This window comes from Alosa pseudoharengus, unplaced genomic scaffold (assembly GCF_046254945.1).
Source record: "Alosa pseudoharengus isolate Yale_2024_CS ecotype anadromous, Long Island Sound unplaced genomic scaffold, YU_APseudo_1.1 YU_APseudo_1.1_scf_2, whole genome shotgun sequence".
Classification (NCBI taxonomy): Eukaryota; Metazoa; Chordata; class Actinopteri; order Clupeiformes; family Clupeidae; genus Alosa; species Alosa pseudoharengus.
In genome coordinates this window covers 23,966,814-23,973,223 of record NW_027468663.1, presented here as the reverse complement: position 1 = coordinate 23,973,223, position 6,410 = coordinate 23,966,814, and positions in this window count along the sequence as shown.

The window sequence follows — 6,410 nt, the reverse complement described above, 5'->3', positions numbered from 1 at the left end:
GAGTGCTTCATTGAAATTGACTACAAAAAGGCCTCCCACCTAATTCATTCTGTACAACACTAAGCTGTTGTAGCATCAAATAACAATCAATGTCCAAGCATCATGTCTGTAATTTAGCAGGCAACATGAGATGCAACTGAGCTTAGCTCCCAAATGATTATTCCAGTCCTCGGTGAAAATTCCCATTCCTCTGGTCTGAATGTGAATATGTTATATTACTGAATGTGTTAGTTTGAGCTGTCAGATCCACAGTGTTGCTGTGTGAATCAGCAATATTAAGACTCATGACATATGTTGCAGCATATTTGCATTATGTTGATGGTGAAACCAGAGATACACGTTCCCATAGCTACTCGGTGGTGTAGGAGATGTCGGACCCAATGTTAAATAGTTTAAAATGAAATGAAGTGTATTAAAATGAACTCTAACCTTCATTTGGAAATATGCTATCATATATCAAACAAAGGAATTCATCACTCTCCAGCTTAGTGAGTGGTGGGGGGGGGGGCAGAGGTGTTTGTGTGTGTGAGTGTGTGTGTGCGAATGTGTGCGTGTGCGCATGTGTTCGTGTGTGTGTGTGTGTGTTTGTGTGTGTGCGCGTGCGTTCGTGGGTGTGTGTGTGTGTGTGTGTGTGTGTGTGTGTGTGTGTTTGTGTGTGTGTATGTGTGTGGGCGATGAAGCCTGTATTTGGCTAACGTGTGTGGACATATCGCTTTACCTTCATCCTGCCTGGTCAATCAATAATATGTTTTTAGAACATCATTAATGGCACATTAACATGGCCTGTGGTGTGGGGCGGACGAGAGGGACCTGGGTGTGTGTGTGTGTGTGGAGGGGGTGGGGGGCTCGTTAATTGATTAACAGTTATGCTGATATGAAGTGGTGCACAGACCATCAGAGGCGCCTGTCTAACTGGGCCGTTATTGGCACTTCAAGGGCCTCCCTCTTCCCTCATTCACACACACACACACACACACACACACACACACACTTACACTAGGTGTAACAGGTCATTATTCACATTTTCACATCCTATTTGCAGCTCAAATCTACATAATATATCGTAAACATGCGAATTACCAACCATTTTGTTAGAAAATTCTAAAACAACAATGTTTTTTAATATTTAAAAATAGCATTTGATAAATGAACCTTACATTTTCCAGTAGCCATAGGTGTGTGGATTTGAACAAAATCTAGTTTGGGTCTTACTGGGGCTTTCACTGCCTGAAATATCTGATTTAGTTTACCACGCTCAGAGTTTAGTGCTGGGCCTATTCCCAACCTTTCTCATGGCACATCAACGGTTAGTCCAAGAATTCTCATCGCAAATCAAAATTCCACTGGAGCTCCAAGCCGATTTGTACAGGCAAATGATAATGATGTCATTTTTGGTACATAGCTCATTTAGATACACTTATGGTGTGGGTGCTTGCGTTTCTTTAGGAGTCTGCCGTCTTGGTTCACAGCAGAAGCACTTAACATTATGGACAGACCATAAGCTGTGTGACAGTGTGAAAAGTCTGTTAGGCAGTTGTTCGACACACATACACACACACACACACACACACACACACACACACACACACACACACACACACACACACAGATTCACTCTGTGACAAACCCTGTATTTTCATTCATAACTCTGTCACTCTCTCTCTCTCTCTCTCTCTCTGTATGTGTGTGTGTGTGTGTGAAAGAGAGAGAGAGAGAGAGAGAGAGAGAGAAGGTGTGAGGGTGTAGTATTCACTCAGTTGTGTCTCAGCCAGTCGATATGTCCATTTTGCACAGCTATTCTGTCTGGGACTGCGTCCCCATCCTTCTGATCCTCCTCTGTCCCCCCAGCGTGCCCTTCCTCTCTTCCTCCTCAAGTGCACATTGGCCTCCGTATCTTTTCTCGACTTTTACCAGATATTCACATGTCCATTAGGATCACATATCCACTCATTTGCTGTTGCGAGGCAGTGCCATTGATTTTTGCCCTTTGGAATCGGTTTGCCACATTTGGGCACACGCCTGTAGGCACTTTAGGCATCAGGCAAAGTGTTTGGGGTTTGTGTTAGGTCAAGTGTTTGTCTGGTGCTGGGGTGACAGAGGAAATTAAATGGTATTGGATATGCTCAGCCATGGGTGTGACAGATAAAGGGAGAGATAAACTAAGATAAACAAAAAAAGGAAGAAAATCATACATTTCAACTAAGCCCTCACAGAACTTATTTGGTGATCACTTAAAAATCATCACATCCTAAATATTTTGACTCCAGTCTCCAGGAAATTTATATTGCGTATATTATAAGGACAATTTACATGAAGTGTCACTACCTATTTAGTTCCCTCATTAACTGCCAGATTCAAAAGAATTGCTCTGCATATGTATGGCATCAACAACTATAAATAAACAAATAATAGTAGCTGTCATTGGTTTATGTGTGTACCTTATCTCTGTTTGCTTCTGCCATCTTCACTAACAGAGAACATGAGCTACAATGGCACTCTGCACTCTGTAAAGCACCATGAGACATGTACAATGTTTTGGCGCTCTATAAGTGATATCAAATTGAAATTGAAATTGAAATAATTCCAGCAGTAAGTCTCTTTCTATATAAATATTGCTACCACACTAGCACAGGAATGTTCTCAGCGGTAGTGATAGCAATGCTACAGCTTATTGTACTGTATACAGTATAACCGTCCACCCCTCTGTTTCTTTCCCTCTGCCATAAGTGTGTGTGTGTGTGTGTGTGTGTGTGTGTGTGTGTGTGTGTGTGTGTGTGTGTGTGTGTGTGTGTGTGTGTGTGTGTGTGTGGCAGACCCTTGAGAGGCCAAAATCCCCTGTTCTGTCTCCACACCCTCACAGCGTCTGTGCAGACACCGCTTCATGCCCTCCTCCCCGCTTCCTCTCCCCTTCACAGCTTCAGGGTTTCTAAGGGTCATCCACCCTGTCCCTGATCCCCCATTCAATTTCCTTAAGCACCATGCATTACCAATAGCCACAGAAGTCTACTAAATTAGCAGATCAATACGCCATCTGACACTCTTTTGAGGGTTCTGAAAGAGCCTGTGCCCGACTCTGGTTCAGACTTCCTAACAAATAGGATGTTGTTTGTGTTGTAATCTGCTGTGTCATGGAGTTTGTGTTACAACCCCATCTCAAGGGAACTAGGTGGGGAATATGCGCCAGTGAGCAAGAGAAGGTGTGTATACACACACAAGGAAGGAATGCAGAGACTTTCCAGCATTAACTCTCATAGACAAAAAGCATCAACGAATGCAGACACACACCAATATGTGTCATACACAGATGCAGTCACACACATACACACACACACATACATATGCACTCACACATACATAAACACACACACACACACACACACACACACACACACACACACACACATTGTATATCATTATTACATCATATCAATTAAATGTAATATTATGAAAATAGAATGCACACTTCTCACTAGTTATCATCATACATATTTCACAACATATTTTATTATTTCCATTGAAAATAAAAGGAATGGCAGACATTTTTGGCTTCCACAAAACTGTGCAGTGTACTGGTCACAACAAAGTGGGATTCATATTGTTCATTATACACCCTTTAACACACAAAGAAACAAAGAGACACATAAAGCATAAACAATATTCAGCTTTTCATATGTTGCTTTGATTATTTGCTTTTTGCTGAATTGGTTCCCACTCAGGAACCTGCCATTAGAGTACACTAGAGTAGAGTAGAGTAAACTAAAGTACAGTAGAGTAGAATAGAGTAGAGTAGAGTAGAATAGAGTAGAGTAGAGTAGAGTAGAGTAGAGTAGAGTAGAGTAAAGTAGAGTAGAGTAGAGTAAAGTAGAGTAAAGTAGAGTAGAGTAAAGTAGAGTAAAGTAGAGTAGAGTAGAGTAAAGTATAGCAGAATAGAGTAGAGTAGAGTAAAGTAGAGTAGAGTAGAGTAGAGTAGAGTGAAGTAGAGTAGAGTAAAGTATAGCAGAATAGAGTAGAGTAGAGTAGAGTAGAGTAGAGTAGAGTAGAGTGGAGTAAAGTAGAGTAGAAAATAGCAGAATAGAGTAGAGTAGAGTAGAGTAGCTTAGATGTGTCTGTAAAATCATCTGGGAAAAGGACCCAGTGGACATTCTGAAGTCCATATTTCACGAAGTGCCTGCACAAATATGATCATACACTCTGTGCAATCCGTCAACTCTGCTCCCATTCTTATGCAGACACACTAATATGGGATTAGTGTGGTTGATGTGTGGACCTGTTTGATCTACATCCCCAACCTGTACCTTTGGGTGTCATCTATTCATCCAAACACCACCAACCACCCCCCCCCACACACACACACACCTACCCACACACACACACACACACACACCAGCGGAGCTGTCCTGCATGACATCTGGGGCCCTATGCCTCAGCCATTAGTACTCTCACCCTGAGGGTAAAAGGGGCAAATAACACCCCCACCCCCCACCCAGTCCACCCTGTCCACACACACACACACACACACACACACACACACACACACACACACACACACACACACACATACACACACACACACACACACATACACACACACAAACACACACAGACAGACCCCCGGCCCCCTCAGCCTCCGCCTGAGCCCCAGTGCCTGCACACCGTCCGCCAGCCTGGAGCCAGACTCAGAGGCCCTCTCCCGTCTCAGGACTGGGCCTCCACATGGCCCTGCTAGCCTGCCCTGCTCTGCCCTGCCACCCTGCTCTGCTCTGTGTGGAGGCCCTGCTCTGCTCTGTGTGGATGCTCGAGAGGACATGAAGCTTTGCAACAGCGTTCAGAGTCTGCTTTGTTCTTAGAGTCGATATGGACGCCCCTCTCGCAACTGGTCAGACACAGCTAATGAAACGTTGTTCTCCGCGAGTGTGTCTGGTCGCTCACTCAATTTGAGCTGTCAGTTTTCCCAGCCCTAACATGAGTCATTATGAGCGAAATGTGGAGCTTGACCCTGGGTCAGCAACTAAGGCCACGCATGTCCTTTTCACTCTCATCACCCAGGTTGTGACCGAGCAGATTGCTGCTCATTGGCTCATTTAAGGAAGAGGACCCATGGATGTGTTCCTAAGGAGAAAGCACTCTTGTCCATGCGGGAGCTCTGTGAGAAGGGGCTGCCATGGCTGTTGTAGGGGACAATGGAACATCACAGCTCATTTGGTTAATCGCTATGACATGATGTGTAATGGCAGTGTTTGTTTTCTGTGACAAGAAGTTTTTTGAATGTCTTTGTGCAGATGGTTGCAGCTCAAGTGGGTTAATGGTTTAACTCTTTCAAGGGTGTTCAGGCTGTCTGCTATTCTGTGTGAAAGACAGAGCCTCTTTTTTCAGAAGCTCACTTCATTTATGGCAGTGCCATACCATTCCTCTGGCTGACCAGGCTAGAGTCACGCTCGGACAAACTGTACACAAATCAAATAATTTCACAAATAATGAACTTACCAAGCACTGGTCTAACATGAAATCTACACTATGAGTGAAGTTGCTCACTTGGAAATTAAATGTTGAGTTGAGTGCATGGGTTGTTATAGGAAACCTCTGGTGTCATGCTGCTAGACATAATATTTTCAATAGATTGTTTGTAGGGGAAGAAATAAAAGAATATTGTAACACATTACAATACAGCTAGTCAAAGCTGTCTGAGACTGAATATACATATTGTGTTACTACATATTACTGCATTTCATTGTCTTTGTACTTGTACTCTGCACAATGACAATGAAGTTGAATCTAATCTAATCTAATCTAATTACAACATGGATTTTTTCTCTTGGTTATAACCCACCTTGGTTTTCATATGTTACATACATATCAAGTTATTGTCGGTTATAAAACTTTTTGTCATTAATCTTCATGTAATTGTTCTTTTATTGTACACTTGTCAATATAAAAGCCCCCTCTTCCCTTTTTCTTCTTTGTTAAAACTATTCTCAGTAGTTGCTGAGACATCACCTGCTACAATGGCCTCTGTCTCTCAGGACTGAAAAGGTGAGGAGGGTCAAACTAATAGAGGGCCATGGGGCCTCCTTCACTCATGCAGAAGGAACACACACACACACACACACACATATGCTTGATGTGCCCAAAATATACAATACAGCATTCACCCACCTTTCTCTTTCTCTGACCCAATAACCAATAGCCACCCGCCAAAACACACACACACACACACACACACACACACACACACACACACACACACACACACACACACACACACACACTCATCATCTCTGCACTGACACCATCACACACACCTAATACCTTCTCCTAGTATTGTGTTCTTGGCCAATTGCACATTGTTCATAATAAATCTCCGTCCTCCCTTGGTTGTGATGGCGCTGCTGTCCCGTCCTGGTGTCCTGTGT